This window comes from Choloepus didactylus, chromosome 2 (assembly GCF_015220235.1).
Source record: "Choloepus didactylus isolate mChoDid1 chromosome 2, mChoDid1.pri, whole genome shotgun sequence".
In the NCBI taxonomy this organism is placed as follows: domain Eukaryota; kingdom Metazoa; phylum Chordata; class Mammalia; order Pilosa; family Megalonychidae; genus Choloepus; species Choloepus didactylus.
In genome coordinates, this window is record NC_051308.1 from 163,896,015 (window position 1) to 163,915,999 (window position 19,985).

The following is a 19,985-nucleotide window of genomic DNA, read 5'->3' on the forward strand; positions in this document are numbered from 1 at the left end:
AATGCTGGAGGGGATGTGGAGAAATTGGAACTCTTATTCATTGTTGGTGGGACTGTATAATGGTTCAGCCACTCTGGAAGTCAGTCTGGCAGTTCCTTAGAAAACTAGATATAGAGTTACCATTCGATCCAGCGATTGCACTTCTCGGTATATACCCGGAAGGTCGGAAAGCAGTGACACGAATAGATATCTGCACGCCAATGTTCATAGCAGCATTATTCACAATTGCCAAGAGATGGAAACAACCCAAATGTCCTTCAACAGATGAGTGGATAAATAAAATGTGGTATATACACACGATGGAATACTATGTGGCAGTAAGAAGGAACGATCTCGTGAAACATATGACAACATGGATGATCCTTGAAGACATAATGCTGAGCGAAATAAGCCGGGCACAAAAAGAGAAATATTATATGCTACCACTAATGTGAACTTTGAAAAATGTAAAAGAAATGGTTTATAATGTAGAATGTAGGGGAACTAGCTATAGAGAGCAATTAAGGAAGGAGGAACAATAATCCAAGAAGATCAGATAAGCTATTTAACGTTCTGGGGATGCCCAGGAATGACTATGGTCTGTTAATTTCTGATGGATATAGTAGGAACAAGTTCACAGAAATGTTGCTATATTAGGTAACTTTCTTGGGGTAAAGTAGGAACATGTTGGAAGTAAAGCAGTTATCTTAGGTTAGTTGTCTTTTTCTTACTCCCTTGTTATGGTCTCTTTGAAATGTTCTTTTACTGTATGTTTGTTTTCTTTTTAACTTTTTTTTCATACAGTTGATTTAAAAAAGAAGGGAAAGTTAAAAAAAAAAAAAAAAAACAAGGAAAAAAAGATGTAGTGCCCCCTTTATGAGCCTGTGGAGAATGCAGGGGTATTCACCTACCCCACCTCGATGGTTGCTAACACAACCACAGACATAGGGGACTGGTGGTTTGATGGGTTGAGCCCTCTACCATAGGTTTTACCCTTGGGAAGACAGTTGCTGCAAAGGAGAGGCTAGGACTCCCTATGGTTGTGTCTAAGAGCCTCCTCCCGAATGCCTCTTTGTTGCTCAGATGTGGCTCTCGCTCTCTGGCTAAGCCAACCTGAAAGGTGAAATCACTGCCCTCCCCCCTACGTGGGATCAGACACCCAGGGGAGTGAATCTCCCTGGCAACGTGGAATATGACTCACGGGGAGGAATGTAGACCTGGCATCGTGGGACGGAGAACATCTTCTTGACAAAAAGGGGGATGTGAAAGGAAATGAAATAAGCTTCAGTAGCAGAGAGATTCCAAAAGGAGCCGAGAGGTCACTCTGGTGGGCACTCTTACGCATACTTTAGACAACCCTTTTTAGGTTCTAAAGAATTGGGGTAGCTGGTGGTGTATACCTGAAACTATCAAACTACAACCCAGAACCCATGAATCTCGAAGACAGTTGTATAAAAATGTAGCTTATGAGGGGTGACAATGGGATTGGGAAAGCCATAAGGACCATACTCCACTTTGTCTAGTTTATGGATGAATGAGCAGAAAAATAGGGGAAGGAAACAAACAGACAAAGGTACCCAGTGTTCTTTTTTACTTCAATTGCTCTTTTTCACTCTAATTATTATTCTTGTTATTTTTGTGTGTGTGCTAATGAAGGTGTCAGGGATTGATTTAGGTGATGAATGTACAACTATGTAATGGTACTGTGAACAATCGAAAGTACGATTTGTTTTGTATGACTGCGTGGTATGTGAATATATCTCAATAAAATGAAGATTAAAAAAAAATGGATGATGATGATAAAATGTCCATGGTGGACAATTTCAGGTCTGTGGCTACCATTGGGAACTAGACTATGATTCTCAGACCTGGTTTTGGGGCACTCAGCTTTTTTGTTTTGTCTTTTCTCTTCCTCCAGGAAGCTACTGTCCTGCATAGGGGTATTTCTGACCTACGAAGACCCAAAGGTAGAAGAAATGAACAAGACAATATGAAAATCCAAGGAGAAAATCAATTTTAAAAAGTTTAATGGCAAATTTAAAAAATTAAAGTTCAAAACTGTCTCATATAGAATTTAATGTAGACAAGTTTTCTATTTGATAGTAAACTAATTATCTATTCACTGGAGTAACACTGAAAACATGAGGCTCAGTTGATGATATAAGGGATAATTTGTGGGGCTCCATGCGAAGTGAAAATACAGGACCCTTTTTCATAAATTATAAATAAGTTTAAAATGAAGACACAGAGTATTAAGTCAAGTATGGGCACAGTGTTTTTTGCAAATGCAGAGGTAGCAAACCCATGAAGCTGGCCATATATACCTTATAAACTCATAATTTTCTACTTTGATTAATTAGAAAAAAAGTATGTAAAGGAGTATAACACAGTGCTTAAAATAATATTTCTGCCTTAACTCTAGTAGCTAATAACTTGAAAACAAAATAATACTGTTTGATTTTTCTCCTCCAAAACCTCCCAGAGAAACCCATTTTATTCTTAAACATTGGGTTTTTGCCCACAAATTTTCTCCATGGACTAAATCTATTTTTGCCTTTTCTTTTGTGGAACAGATACCTTTTCTTATCTATTTCTCTACACATGGAGGAACTCCTTTGGCTTCAATGAGGAGTATAAAAAGCCTAAAATAACTTTGGCTACTTCCAGGAAAAATGTGATGCCTTTTTAGTGCTTAATTTAGAAAGCTATGCTTTTATATCTCAACATCATGCATGAAAATTTGATTTTTTTTAGCCTCAAACATTAGAATTAAAAAGTTTATATAAACTTTCTTACTATTCTAAGTAATGAATGAATTATCTTTTAATTTAAACTAGGGAACATTTTTAAAATCTTCGTGCTCTGAAATAATTTAAGAAAAAAAAATCCAACTGAGATTTGTAATTAATTAAAGAAAAAAATATTTTAAATTCCTGCAAACTATAAGATTTTATATAGATTTGTTTTATGAATACATTTGTCTTAAAAACTATTTAGAGAATTTAAAGTGCTAGATCTTTCTGCCTGAATTTAAAGTTTTTCATTTATCGAAATGACATACTCTTGTTTACAAAATTTATTTTGGAAGACAGCCCCCAATAATCATTAAAGTGTATTCTTTACTGAGACTCAATAAATTTAAAATTTTTAGGATTAAGATAATAATTTTATTTTTATTATTTTAATCATTGTTGGTTTTTTTAAAGACAAGATCTATGTGATATAAGATATCACCAGTTTAAACACAAATCTTTTCTGTAACTTGAGAACAATGGTTTAAAGTTAGCAATCATTTATTTTCTTAGGAAAACAGAACTCTAAAATACCACTATTGAACACTTTTTATCATGATATCAAATATACAGAAAATTTACAAGAATAGTAAATAGAACTCCTGTAAATTTTACATTCTTTCACCATAATACAATGGTTCTAATCAGGAAACTTAACATTGATAAATTACTACTTTCTAATCTACCAGTCCATATTCCAGTTTCATCCAATATTCCAATATCATTTATATTTATTTTCGTTTCTAAGATCCAATCCAGGATCAGGAATTGCATTTCATTCTCATGTGCATTTAATTCTTTTGATCTGAAACAATTCCTCAGTGTTTCTTTATCTTTCTTGACTTTGACTTTTTTGAATTGTGCAGGACATACATTTTGTGGAATGGCCTCATTTTGAGTTTCCATGAAGCTTTTTCATGAATAGATTCAGATAAAATATTTTTGTGAGGAATGCTATAGAAGTGGTGATGTGTCTTTCTCAAATCATTATATTAGAAGTGACAGAATGTTGGTTTGTCCCAAAGTTGGTTATGACAATCTTGATCACTTGGTTAAGGTAACAATAGCTAGGTATCTCCACTATAGATTTACAGTTTCTTCCTGTGCAATCAATAAATAACTTGGAAGCTATGTTAATTGCATGTTCCTAATCAATCATTTACTTGCCAGTTTTAATTCCCATTGATGCTTTTCAAATTCCATCATTCATTCAGTATTTATTTGACATGTTATCATAAGAAGAGGTTTTCTTTCCCCTCCTTGTATGTATGTATGTATGTGTATAGGACTATGGACACATCAATTTATTTTTATTAAAGGGTAATAATCCATTGCTATCATTATATGCAGTGATGCACAAATTATCCCCTTTTTAGCCAGTGGGAACCCTTAAAGTAGCTTCTATATCCTTTAGGGCACTTCATTACTGCTGACCCAAGAAGATATTTTTGGCTTATCTTTAATCAGACCTGGAATCAGATATTTCTCCAGGTACTCTTAGTGGAAATGACGTTTAGAAACAAAGGTCTGAATGCTTGCTATGTTCATTGTTACTGGTGTATAGTTGCTTTAAAACTCGTCTCAGCAAACAGAACTATGGAGTTTATGTACATGTATATACATGTGTATGTGTGGGTGTGTGCACAGATGTATGTATATAGATAGATTTATCTCTATATCCATATTCATATCCATATCTATAAAGCCATGAATACATATAAATACCAGCAATTGTAATCCAATGTTTCAGAATATATTCTACTATTCCCTTTTTTCCATTTTTGCCACTACCTTTCCCAGCAGCGAGAAATGTGCCTCTGATAATACAAAATCTATTTACTCAGTTGCTCAAGCCTAGAAAAAGCAAAAGAAAGATTAAGAATTGCTAACCGTAACACATTGAAAAGCAGTCCTTCTAACTAGAGTTTATGTTTTTTGCTGTTATTTTTTAGATAAATTTTACACATAGTGAAAATTTACAAATTTACAAATTTTTCAGAGTCCACTGACTGTGAATGTATGCAACAGTGTAGCACACACTCATTTCAAAATACAGCAGATTCCATCATCAGAGAAATATCTCTCATTCACCTGGCAAGTCAACCGCAGCAACTCCTCTAATTCTTTTCAATATTGATTAGTCTTTTTTATGGAAATTCACAAAAATGGAATTAAACAGTATGTATTCTTTGGTGTCTGCTTCCTTTTGAGCTGCATAATATATTTAGGATTAATCCATGTTGTCATATATCAGGAGTTTATATTAATTACAAAGTAGTATTTCATTGTATAAATACAAAATAATTTGTTTACCCATTCTCATGTTGATGGACATTTGTGCTGGTTTTTCCAATTAATGAATAAGACTGCAATAAACATTCTTGTACTGGCTGTTTGTGAAACTATGTTATTTTTCTTTGCTAAATACCTACACATTGAATCTATGGTAATGAGGTAGGGTAGGTTTAACTTTACAAAAGCTGCCAAATATATCCCCAAAGTGCTGTAACATTGTATACTCCCACCAGAATTATGTGAACATTAGGCACCCCATACTTAATGTTGTCAGTGTTTTTATTTTAACCATTCTAAGGATGCATAGTGTTATCTCTTTCTAGTGTTTTGTATTTTCCTGAAGACTTACTATGGTAAACAGGTGTGCATGTACTTACTGGTCTTCATATATTTTCTTTGGTTAGGTTTCTGTTCAAGGCTTTTGTTCATTTGTATTGAATTCATTTTTTCCTTTATTATTAAGTTGTAAGACTTTGTGATATAGTCTTGATAGAAGGCATTGGCAGAGATAAATGTTTTGCAAACATTTTTACCAGTCTGTTACTTTTGAAGAGCTGGTATATTAACTATAATGAGATACAAGTTATTAATTTATTTTATGTTGTTGCTCTCCAAATCTTGTATAAGAAAATATTGCTTACCCTCAGCTTGTGAAAGTATTTCCTAAGTTGTGTTCCAGAAACTTTATAAGTTTAGCTTTTACGTTTAAGTTATCATGGATCTTGGATTAATTTTTGTGTGCTGTGTGAGGTAGGTGCTCAGGTTAACATTTTCTATGTGGGTACACTGTTATTGCAGCATCATTTGTTGAAAAGAATTTCCTGTCCTCATTGAGTTGAATTATGTTGGTGTCTTTCTCAAAATCAATTCACCTTGTAAGTGGTTCAATTTCCAATTTCTCTTCTCAGCATGGGCTGTATTATGCTGCTTCTTTGAATGTCAGGTAATTTTTACTGGCTGTCAGATGTTGTATATTTTATGTTTTTAGGTGCAGAGTATTTTTGTATTCCTATAAATATTTTTGAACTTTGCTTGGGGTATAGCTAATTTACTTGGAAATAATTTGGTTCTTGCTTTTAAGTTTGTTTTGTTTTGTTTTAAGTGCGGCCAGATCAGTGCTTAATCTATGCCTAAACTTGTTCCATATTGAGATAAGCTCCTTCTGAATACTCTACCTGATGCCCCTTGAATTTTAAGGTTTGCCACTTTGGCTGGTAAAAACGAGAGCTATTCCCAGCTATACCCATTCCAGTGTCACCTCTGGGGATTATGCACTCTAATTCTTCACATGGTTCTTTTCGTTGCTATGGGCAGTTTCCTTGAATGCATATGCAAATCAGTACAGCTGAAATCTTCAGGAGAACCCTCTGGAGATCTCACAAGTTATCTCTGAGAATAGGTACTCTGCCCTAAGAACCCAAGATGCCTTGGTCTCTCTCCAGATCCCAGTTCTGTCTCTTCAACTTAAAGAAACCACCTGAGTCTGCTTGGGTTTCCTCCCACTACATCACAGCCCAGAAATGATCCAGGGAGTAAGTCGGGGTCTTGCAGTTACTGCTGTCTCTCAAGGATTGCTGTTTCTCATTGTCTGAAGACCAATATCTTGCAAACTGTTGTTTCATATATTTTGTCCCAATTTTTAAGTTGATTCAGGTGGGAAGATACATTCAGTTCCTATTACTGCACCTTGACACAAAATAAAGCCAACCCATTTACATTTAATAAAATTATTTCTATATTTAAATTTAGGTCTTTCATTTTCCAATAGCTTTTATAGATTTTTATCTGCATTTTCTCCTTTTTTAGTGCATTCTTTTGGTCTTTTGGTGTCATTGAGTATTTTTTGTACTCTATTTTAATTCATCTGTTTCAACTTCTATTTTTCCATTATTACTCTAGTGTTTGCATTGTTTTACAGAATTACTTCTTAGCTTACCACATTTTACTTACATATGTAATTTTATCACTTTAGGTAAATTGTAAGAAACTTGCTATAATATAGTTATATTTACCTGTGTGTGGCATTTTTGTTTTGTTGTCATATACATTACATCAAAATGAGTTATGAATATAATAATATAGTTTCATTAATTTTGCTTTAATAGAGTTTTGTATTTTAAAGAAAGTAAAATAAGAAAAAAAAATATTGTCCTGTAAATTTTGCAAGATGTTACTGGGTAAAGAGTATGTGAGTCCTCACTGTATTATTTCTTACAGTGAGTCTATAATTATCTTAAAATAAAATGTTTAAAGAAAAGAAAAAAAAACAGTGCTATATATTTATTCAAATGTTTATTGTTTTCAATGTTATTCTGAATTTACAACTGATATTATTTCCTTCAGCCTGAGGACCTAACTTTAGGATTTCTTACAGTGAAAATCTGCAGTCTTGAAGTCTTTCAATGTTCTTTACCTCAAAATGCCATCATTTCAACTCATTGTAAGTCATCTTTTTGCTGACATTGACAGATTTTTTTTTCCCCTAGAACTTTTAAGTTATGTTTCCATAGGTCTCAGGATTCCATTGTTTCTGTTTGTTTTGTTGATCTCCTTCATGTAATATAGTGTTTGTTTCTGTTTTGCTGATCCCCTCCATGTAGTATATTGTTTTTCCTGACTTCTTTCAAGATTTTTTTTTTTTAATTTATTTTTGGTTTCCAGAAGTTTGACATACCTAGGTGCTTTTCACTTTAAAGTTTTCTGGATTTGGGTACACTGAGAATCTTGAGTTTTTCTCTTATTATCTTTCACCATATTTGGTAAATTTTCAGACAGTATTTATTGAATATTTTTTTCAGTCCAGTTATTCTCTCCTCCCCATCCAGGACCTCAATTATACATATGTTAGATCAATTGATATTGTTCCATAGAACACAGAAGTTTTATTCATTGTTTTTCCTACCTTTTTTTGTTTTTCCCACCTTTTTTTGTTTTTCCTACTTCTCACATGGGATGATTCTTACTGATCTATCCTTATGTTTGTTAATCCTTTTTTCTGACATCTGTCCTCTGTTGTTTAAGCCCATAAACTCAATTTTCAATTTCAGACATTGTAATTTTTTGTCCTAGAATTACTATTTGGTACTCTTTTAGTAGTTTTTATTTCTCTGCTGAAATTCACCATCTTTTCATTATTATCACCATATGTTTTAAGTCCCTGAATATATTCATAGTAGTTCCTTGAAAGTGCTTTTCTTTTACTTCTGTCTGGGATGTCTTCAGGTCCATTTCCATAGAGTGTTTTTTTTTTTTTTTTAACTACTTTTATATTTCATTTTCTTTATTTATATTTTTTTAACTATGTAGTACATGTAGTACAGCATGTAGATTCTACACTGTTGGGAGTCTAAATGCTATTTTCCTCTTTAAAGAGTGTTGAGGTTTGTTCTGATGGAAGTTAATTTACTCAGCAATCTGCTTGGTGCTCCCAAGGCTTGTTTTTCAGCTTTTTGAGAATGAATCTAGACTAAAATTTATTTGGAGATAGAAATAGTCCAACTTATAAAATGTGGAACTTTTGGGATCTCAATTGAATGCCCAGGATGTTCAGTGAGTAGCCAGTCAAAGCTGCCCACCTCCATGAGACCTCCAGAAGTTTTATTGAGCCCACATCTCTCCAGTAGCTCTTCTCTGCTGGGCCTTGCAAAGTCTTCATTTGTGTATGTGCAACTTAGTATTCTGCCAAAGACTTAAGGGGACCCTATGCATATTTCTGGCACTCCTGATTTTTGCAGTTCTTTCTCCCCAAAAACCAGACCCAAAATATCCATCCAATTCAGTAGCACTGAACTTTGATGTCTACATGGTGTTATAGAAATTTCCCTAATACACAAAGCTATGGCAGTCATGAAGTTCACCTCATATCTTACTCTTCTCTCAGAGAGCACAACCCTGTGCTCTCTATTTTTCAGCATCTGAAAATAGTTATCTCCTATATCGTCCTATTTAATAATTTTTTTTTTTTACATCGGAAGAAAAAGCTAACTGAGCTATTCCAGTGCCAGTTAGTCTCTCATGACACAAAGCACCAGTCCCCAAATTCAATTCTTTTAATTAGATTTTTTTTTCCACTAAGAGTATTTTGACTCTTTGAATTGTCTCTGGAAAATATTAATCACATTTTAGAACTAAAAACAATAGTCAGATATCTCCAAACTCCTGTAAATTTTCAAGCAAAGAACAACAAAAACAAACAAACAAAAATTCCTCTTAAAATATAGTTCTTTTTTATTTTTATTTTTTTTCCATTTTGGTAATAGTTTTTGTAACACCACTGTTATAAAGAAATTAAACTATATTTGACCAAATATATTCTTAAAAATCTAAAACACAGCTTATATTTTTCATACATAAAATTCATAAAGCTTGCTATTAATGTACTCTTGTATTTATGTATCTAATAATACAAAAAAGAGAACATTGATAAGACAATGAAATAATAATTAAAATTGGCTCCCTCGAAAAGAATTTATTTAATTTTTTACCCTAATTTAGCAAACAATGTTAACAACATTATATTCTTTTTAAAATTTAAAAACTTTAGTGCATCATAATCAGAAACCTACGGCCATGGGCAACACCAAAGAATGAGGTGGGAGAAGAAGTGAAGGAAGAATAAGATAGAGGGAGAAGGGGAGGAAAGGAGAGAGTGAGAGTAGAGCAGATGGAGAAGAAGACAAAGGGAGATCAAGGGAAGGGGTAGAAAAAAAGAGGTAAGAAAGGAAGAAAAAAGGTGGTGAGAGAGACAACCGTTTTTGATGATATCTTTCAATTATATCACTACAATATCTTATTGCTCTGTGGTAAATTTTAATATTTTAGATATACAAAATTCTTCCTTCTACTTTGGTACACTAATCTTTGAGAAGGCTGCCTCTATCCCTTGCCACAATTTGGATCAGACTATGTGTCTGGAGACAACAAAGGATGAAATATATTTAAAGGGTAGTTGATGAGAATTAATTCCTTTTTTTTTTTTTTTTTGTCAAGATAAAAGCTATCCTTCGTCAAATGTTTTTCACTGGGTGACAATTATTTTTAATGGTACAGAAATTGAGAACACACTGAGTAAAGCATCTAATTAAGAGTTAGTTAACATTTTAGCGTATGGTTGAAAGATGTGTGAAAATTACAAGTTAATTAAATAAGTTATGGGTCATTCTAATATTTGCACTCAATTGATATGACTTTTCAAAGTGGGATAAATCAAGTAGTATTTTCACACATTCCATACCACCTAAGGAGCATGAAAACAGGCCATCTGTTTAGCTGTCTATTTTCTTTTTCTTTAACATCATTTATAATTTTTAATATAGAAATACTTATAAAATGGAATTTGTATAATATTAAAATACGAAAGTAAGCTGTGTCCATGATTTTAATAAATTTGAAAGAGTACAGTAAAAAACAAACTGAAAATTATCCTTTTCAACTTTTGCCCCTCAAAAACCTCCAATCCACCTCCCCAGTGATAATTACATTTGAAAGTTCCTTGGGCATATAGCTATCACAAAGTTTTATTCACATACAAGCAATTAATATACATTTAGTTTTCCAGACACTTACATCATTATTGCATCTTATGCTAATTTATTTCTTTGTCTCATTAAAAAGTAATATCTATTCATTGTAAAGAAAATGAAGCACAAATCAAATGGAAATTATAAATAATCCAATCAGTATTTATATTAACCATATTCAGATTAATTTACCATATTAATTTTATTGTATAGGTTTCCTTTAGTTCCATCTTTTCATGCATATTTTCTTTCTTATTTTCAACATTCTTGTAAAATTTTCTCTTATTATTATCTATCTATATATTGATCATTCTATATATTTACTCTACTTTTTTAAAATTTCAATATTGAGACTATACTATATATAGTATATATTTATATATAATATATAATAAACACTTTATATTTTTCTCTTTAAATTGAATTTTTGCAATTAGTAATATACCATTGTTAATATTTCCCTAGATAATAAATTGTGTGATATTTTAGTGACTTCATCATATTTTTCTATGAAACTATCTTAGTTTATTTAAACATTTTGTTGTATATTTATATTGGGTATGTTGTCATTTTCAATAATGTAAGTGAGGATAGACTTAATTGTACAAAATTCCTCTGTATATATATATATATTTTAAATCCCTCAAAATTAATACTTACAAATTGTAAAAATTAATTGTAAAATATTTCTTTTACACTTTTTGCTTTCAAATTTCCTTTCAGACAAGGGAATTGACAATGATTGGTAGATATAGTTTGGAACATATGAAATTTTCAGTAGCCAAAAAATATTTGACTCACAAAAATGCTATTTTTATATGGCTCAACTTAATGTCATCATATGATTTTCTAACTTTACAAAACACAATACATATAACACATCACATTTCTTTGATGGCCAGTGAGGTTGAATATGTTCTCATTTATCTGCAGTTAATTTCTTTTATGTCTTTACACAGTTAGTATTTCTAGTTTCATTAATTTATTTCTTATTAATTAGCCCTCATGATAACTTGCTACTAATTTTCTTTACTAACAAATGTTCTACAGCTATTTTACCAAGCTAACCTTTCTTTTTAATTTTTCATTGACTTTATATATATATATATATATATATATATATATATATATATGTGTGTGTATAATATTTTTGGCAATCAAATCTGTCAGTCACTTACTTCATATTATTATTCTTTTGTATTGAGAACCTCTTTGGTTCCATGAGATCAAATGATAATCAGTCTATGTTTCCTTCTGTTTCTTTTATGATTTTACTTTCATAATACTTTTTTTAGTTTTTTTTTTTATTGTGAACTTTAATATATATACATAACAGTGATAACTTTTGAAGTGCAATTTCACAAGTAGTTAGCAAATTTCAAAGAATGTCATGGGTCCCAGTTCCACAACTTCAGTCATTTCCATTATTGTAAAATATAACATACATACAAAAAGGTGTAATCTCTTGATGTACAGCTCAACAAGCAGTCATATAGGTAATTTCAACAATTATTATGGATTACAGTCCCACAGTTTCAGTTCTTTACTTATCATGCAATACTTTTGAATATAAAAAAACTGAGATTCCTTTTTTTTAAAAAAATTGTCAGATTGTTGTATCACCACAATTTGGAATCCCTCTTTCATCAAAATAATTTATATATATATTTGGTTCCTTTAGCCTTCTATTCTATTTATTTATCTATTTTAGTTCAAGAAGTACATTATTTTGATTACTATTGTTACTAGAATAATATAATGGGCCAAAGTGAAAGCTATTGTTTTATTATTCTTTTTCATGAATTTAGTTACTATTCCCCAATTATCTATGTTTCACTATAAATGAATTAAATCTATAAATTCATATGAGAGTAACTTTCCACTCAGAAACTTTCCACTCAGAAAGTTTATAATTATCTCCATTTTTTCTGTTATTGTTATGATAACTTATGGACCATTTATAGGTACAAGATATGTGCTAAGTAGTTTACAAATATTGTCCATTGCTTCCAAAAATATTTATTTATTAATTTATTTAATTTATTTATAGCTTCTCATGTGCTAGGTATTGTTGTAGGGGAATGATGATACATTGTTAACAAAAGAGTTATGCTCTCTACTCTCACATGTTCATCTGAAGAGACTATGCTGCTGCTAGTCAACTGGGGAGAGACTGACCATAAACAATTGTATAAGTAAGATAATTCTAGAATGAGACAAACCTGGTAGAAGAATGGAGGGGGCAATCTCTAGCATTTTGGAGAATGACAGTGTGGGAGAGTGAATTCTTTCAACAGGGATGCCTCTTTAAGGAGATGTATGCCAGGTTCCCAGAAATGACAACTTGCTTTGGAAAACTTTACTAGAAAAAGAAATTTGTTTGGTTAGCTAACAGAATGGATAGAATTCTGGAGAACCAGTCTTGGTGAGTGTTAAAATGAAAAGAGACTATGAAGAAAGGAGCATTGCTTCAGTCACACCAAAGGACTGGTTGTGCTGGGAGGTCACTATGTGTAGCATTGCTGCTAGATACTTGATTCCACCTTTATTCCATCAATGGCATTGTAGCAAATGATCTCCAATTATTCTTGCAATTTTGCATAACTTCATATGCAAAGTCTTAGAGGGAAGCATCTTATTTCTGCAATCTAAATCTAGTGACACTACACTGGCTACCGTAGAGCAAGGAGGAATATTTTGTCTCTTTCATGCTCTCCACAACTGTATGTGTTTGAGCTATAACTTGGATGAAGAAATGCTTGGTCAGATAGAGATCAGAAAGAAGTGTTCCAAGTGGAAGAAACAACAACTATAAAGGCTTTGAGACAGGGATGAGCTTGAAGTATTAAATAAGTAAGACAGGAGGCCAGGGTTGCTTGAGCTCTGTATGATATACCCTCTTCTTGAATTGTTCTTATTCAGATTTCAGGGAATTCTTTATCTGACACTGATGTAGAATCAGTAAAACAGATAAAAAAATCCTAATATATCTGATATAATTAAAAGTTATTTTAAGGAAGAATTACTTGAAAGCTTGGATTAGCTTAAAGAATTGCATTTAAAGCTTTCAAATTTTTTATCAATCAAAATCACCAAAATTTTCACCATTTTTCAATAAATATATTGATATCCATTTTTAAGATCCCTAATATTAAATCAGTTCATTTTAATACAATCCTGGATTTGTTTCCCCATTAGTTTATTCATAGATTAAAAATCTATGCCAAAAAGAGACTGAACACTAATTATGCTAGTGCTTATCACTTGTTAAATAATCTGAATTAGTCTATATTCATAAAATCTTTTGAAAATATTTCCTTTATATTATCTAGAACAAATTATATAGTATAAGATTTAACTTTTTTTTTTTTTTTTTTTTTTTTGTAAATTTGAAATCACTAACTCGTAAAACTATTTGCACATAGCTTCCATATTGTTAATTCACATGTCTGAGGACTGTGAATAATTGACAGGTATGGGTTCAGCTGGCACATTCCTACATCCCCCCAGGCAGAGCTTAAGGGAGCTTCAGGTGCCTGTGGGAGTCACAGAGTAAGTTTGGGAACCTCCAGACTCTCTTCCTTCACTAGTGCAGTTGTTGCTTTTGTGTCAGCATTTGAGTTTTCAAAATTGACTGTTTAAATTACTTAACCTTGATCTGTTGATTTATTTAACTTAGGTCCTTGGGAGGATTACTGACAGCTAGCTAGATGAAAATGCTGGTGATGGATCCAAAATAATAGGACTTGTGATTCATTGCTTTCTTCATTGACTGATGCACTAATTCAACAATAATTTATGAAACTTTTTTCTGCTACATGAGTATAAGGCATGGAGTCTGACTGTCTCAGACTGATTCCTAACTCACACTTACTGCCTCTGTGACCTCGGGAAAATTGCTTAACATCACTGTGCCTCAGTTTCTTCATGATAAAATGAGGATAAAACTCATAGACTTTATTTTATTTGTAAACCAGTATGACTTTTTTGGTGTAAAGTTCTAGGACTTTTAACACATTTATAACCATCACCAAAACCAGGTATGATGGTTAACTTCATGGGTCAACTGGGCTAGATTATTCTACCTAGTTGTTTGGACAAGCACTGCCCTTGTTATTACTATGAGGTATTTTCTAGATGAAATTTACACCTTAATCAGTTGATTGCATCTCCAGTCAACAAGGAGATTCCCCTCAGCAATGTAGGGAGTTATCTCATCCAATCTGTTGAAAATCTTAAAAGCCATAACTGAGGATTTTAGAGGTCAGAAGAATTTCTGCCTCAACTTCAGCATTGGCTCTTGTTGGAATTTCTAGCCAGCCAGTTTCCCCTCCTGGGAAATTAGGGCTTGGGACATCAACATCACCTTTATCAGAGTTTCCAGCTTGAGGTCTACCCTGCAGAGTTTGGACTTCCCATCCCTCCATGGTAGCATGAGACCATTCCATATAATAAATGACCTATATACATATGGCATTTATATTTTAATGTAAATATACAATATATTATATAAAATATATTATGCATATATATATATTATATATAAATATATATTTATCTGGAGAACCCCAACTATTACATCAAAATATATAGCTTCCCCAAATTTCCTGTCATCTTTTTGTATTCATACTCTCCTTCTAAAACCAACTCTACAAAATGACTGATCTGTTTTCTAACCCTATAGTTTTACAAGTTTGATTATGTAATATAAATAGAATTGAACAGTATAAAAACATTTGAGATTGGCATTTTTCACTCATATTGCCATTGGCCTTTATACAAGTTTTTGTGTGTATCAATAGTTCATTCTTTTTTAGAGATGAGTAATAGGGCATTGTACAGATATACAGATTTTCCATTTGCTCCTTGAAGAACATTTCAGTTTTTTCTATTTTAGGCTTAGATTATGAATACAGGTGCTATATTTAAATGTCTTGCACAGGTTTCTCTGTGAGCATAAGTTTTCATTTTCCCAGGGTAAATACCTAAGAGTGGAATTGCTGAGTCATATGGTATGTGTATTTTTACAAGAAACTGCCAAGCTGTTTTCCAGAGTTGCTGTACCATTTTGCATTCCCATCAGCAATATATGAGAGAGTTGTTTTACATTCTAGTTGGCTTTTGGTATTGTCAGCATTTTTAATTTTAGTCATTCTAATAGGTGTATAGTGGTATCTAACCGTGGTTTTAATTTGCATTGACCTAATAGATAATGATATCAAACATCTTTTCATACCCCTATTCATCATCCATATATCCTCATTGGTTAAGTATCTGTTAAAGTGTTCTGTCCATTTTTTATTTGGATTGTTTACTTATTTACTGTTCAATTGTGAAAGTTTATCATGTATCTGAATACAAATCTAATATGATTATGTATTTGCAAATATTGTCTCCCAGTCTGTACTTTGTTTTGTTTTGTTTTTTTTTTCATTCTTTTAACAGTACATTTCTCAGAAGAAGTTTTTAGTTTTGATGAAATCAAGTATATCAATATTTTCTTTTATAGATCATGCTTTTAGTGTCATGTTGGTAATGTTTTGTCTAATCACAAGTCATGAAGATTTCTACTAAAATTTTAGAATTTAGATCTATGATCAATTTAGATTTAACCTTGATAGCATGCATGTATTAGGTTGTGGTTCATCATTTTTCACATCAATGTTCAGTTTCTCCCATTTTTGTTGCAAAGGCTATCCTTTCTCCATTGACTTGCATTGGAACTTTTGTTAAAATATCAGTTGAATATATTTGGTGGTTCTATTTCTGGACTCTATTCTGTTCCACTGATCTAAACATCTATCCTTTTGTCAACACCACACTGCCTTATTAAATACAGCTTTGTAATATATTATAAAATCATTGTTATGAATCCTCTCACTTCATTTTTGTTTCTCATTTTTTTAGCTATTCTAGTTTATATACTTTTCCATATACATTTTGGAATGAGCTTGCTTCTATAGACAACAAATCTGCTGGGATTTTTTTTAGAATTGTATTAAATATATAGATCAATTTGCAGATAAATTAATATTTTTACTATATTGAGTCTTCTAATTCATTAATAAAATATCTCTTCATTTATTTCAGTCTTTTTATTTCTTTCATCAGTATTTTTACTTTACAGAATAGAGATTCTGTACACACTTTGCTATATTTATACCTAAGCATTTCATTTTTACAGCTTTGTAAATAGTATTATTTATTGATTTCAGTTTCTAATTGTCCATTGCTAATGCATAAAAATATTATTCATTGCTGTGTGTTGGCTCTTGTATCATACAACCTTGCTAAACTCATTTATTAATTTGAGGAGGTTTAGCTTTATTTTGTTTTGTTGGTACATTAATTGATATTTTATATATGGTCAATCATGTCCTTTGTGAATAGGGCCACTAATTTGTATGACTTTTACTTGATTTTCTTGCTTTATTGCACTGGCTAGGGCTACTGGTACCACTACTTGTGCCACTCCTGAGTAGGAGTCGTACAAGTGAACATTCTTAGACCATTCTTGATTTCCTAGAGAAAGCAGTCAGTCTTTTCCCATTAAGTATTATGTTAGCTGCAGGGGTTTTTGTAGATATACGTTATTAGATTGAAAACATTCCCTTCTATTCCTAGCTTACTGAGAGTTTTCTTTTTATGGATAGATGTTGAATTTTCTGAAATGCTTTTTCTGCATCAGTTGAAATGATCATGTGATTATTCTTCCTTAGAATATTATTGTGATGGATTATATTGATTGATTTTCTGAATACTGAACCTAGCTTGCAGTCCTGGGCTAAACCCCTCTTGGTCTTGGTGTGTTATTCTTTTTATATATTTCTGGATTCGACTTTCTAAAATTTTATTAAAATTTTCATTTCTCTTTTCATGAGAGATATTGGTCTATGGGTGTCTTTTCTCTCACTGCCTTTGTTAGATTTTGGTATCAGGATTATAATAGCCTCATAAAATGAGTTTCAAGTATTGCTTCCTAGTCTATTTTCTGGAAGGGATTTATAATTATTTCAATGTTTAATAAAATTTACCAGTGAACAATTGGTCTGCAGATTTTTTTTAGAAGGTTTTAAACTATGAATCCATGCTCTTTAATAGTTAGAGGAGTATAGACTTCTCCTGCAGTCCCTTTTGTATACATCAGTAAGCACATCTGGGTTTGGAACTACATTGAATCCAAGCCACAGGATACCAGAGGAAAAAAAAATATGGCAAACTCCCCACAAGGTCAGTGGTACTTTATATTCTGGCCTTCTTCCCTACTCTGCCTGCTACTGTCACCTTTTCTGACTCCTCAGTTAGCTGTTTCATGTATTCTCTCCAGGTTTTATAGCTGCATTTATCAGGAAAAACAGAGTAGAATGTGCTTACTCCTTCTTTCCTGGGTCTAGAATCAAACTTACAGTGCTTTAAGGAAGAAAATTCTTAGACTAGTACCTGAAAAGTTACTCAATAAATGGTAGTTACTATTACATTATTACCATTATCAGCACTGAGTTAAGTATAAGGTTAGAGTTCTCTGACTACATGGAGCTTATAGGTTTTAGATGAAGAGATGGATATGTGAAAATACAAATCTTATTTGTGATTTTGAGAAATGTGATAAAGAAAATTATTCAGTGATAGGACAGCCACAATATTATTTTGAGTGAATTCATTTCATGAATATGCAAGCATTCATGTGCACTGTCAATTACTAGAGAACATAGAATATATTTTGGTTATAAAAGGAGCTATACACTAAGTATATTATCAGTGCATTATGGACTTACAAAACAAGTTACAGAGCAACTATATTTTATAAGATTTGTTCCTCTTTCATTTAATAAAAAAAACTAAAGATTTTATTTTAATGTTCACTCTTTGTCAGGCAATGTATTACTTTTTCACGCAGGTTATCTTACACTTTAATAGTATCACCTGATTCTCATCTTTTATCATTCTACTGATCAAATGGCAAGACAAGCTCCTGGAATGTAGCCAGTCCACCAATAATAAACAATGCTTCCTGATTTGCAGAGTGCTGGGCTGGGTATGTGTGGAGGAAAGATAACAGATGGACTCCAAAGCAGCTGCTCTGTGGTGACCTGAGAAGAAAGGGCCCCATGCAAGTTGAGCAGAAGGAATGCTGTTAGGACACACAGGAGAGAAACATCAGGTTAGATTCTGACTATTGGACAGAGACAACAGCAGGCAGCTGGCCTCTCAGATGTGAGTGAACCTACCCAATCTGCCTACATGTGCCCTTTGGAAGCCAAAATAGCTTTAAGAGCCCAAAAAGAAACTACTTATATATGCATTACAAAAGCTACTAAGGATTTTCAGTAGTACAAAATTCTAGAGTAGAGACTTTATACTGAATTAATCTATTGAAATGCTCATATGGTAGATGGATTTAAAAAATAATAATTTTAAATGTGCTAAAGACATAGCTTCTCAAAGAAACCATGTTTCTTTCCACTCAATGCCTTTGGACATACTCCAACACCTTTTACCTAATTAATTTTTACATAAAATCCATTTTTTCTGTTCAAACCTCACTTTCTCAGGAAAGACATACCTGGATGACTGCTAGAATCAGATGTTTTGCTTTCATGGATTTCTATACTCTTTAATTGCACTTAAGCCATGACTATTTTGCACACCATTGTATTTCCAGTGCCTTACTCAGCATCTGACACTTAGTAGGTTCTTACTAAATATTTGATGAATAAATAGTGTAATTAGCCACAGACATTTTTTTATCAAGTTTTATGTGCTAAACACTCTTTTGAAATAATTAATGAATAAGTTTATGCTCTAGAGATGTTTCCAGTCTAATATGCATTTTAGAATATAAAGAAGCTCATCTCAAGTTTCATATTTCTCATTATTCAAAAACGTTTATTGGAAGCCATATTATTATCAAGTAAACAGTGGGAAACTCTTCTGGGTGGGTGAATGAAAGAGGTTGACAGGAAAGGTGTTGGAGATTGAATCAATTCCTCCAAAAATGACAACCCCCAGTCCTGTGGGTGTGAACCCATCTGTAAATAAGACTTTGAAGATGTTATTAGTTAAGATGTTACTTAACCGAATGTGACCTAACCAAATAAGAGGGGCCTTAATCCAATATGACTAAAGTCCTTCTAAGCAAAGGAAATTGGTCATGGAAGAAGAAGGTAGAAGTGGAAGCCAGAGAAGGACACAGATACTACCATGTGACAGAGGCAGAGATCAAGTAAGCACCAGAGTGCTACAGACCCTGGGAGAAAGCATAGCTGTGTGGCCTCCAAAACTGTGAAACAATAAAATCCTGCTTGTTTGTTTTTTAAAGTTAAGTCCATCGTGTGGAATTTGTCATAGCAGCCCTGGCAAACTAAGACAGCTTTTGGTGCCACAAAGTGGGGTGGTGCTA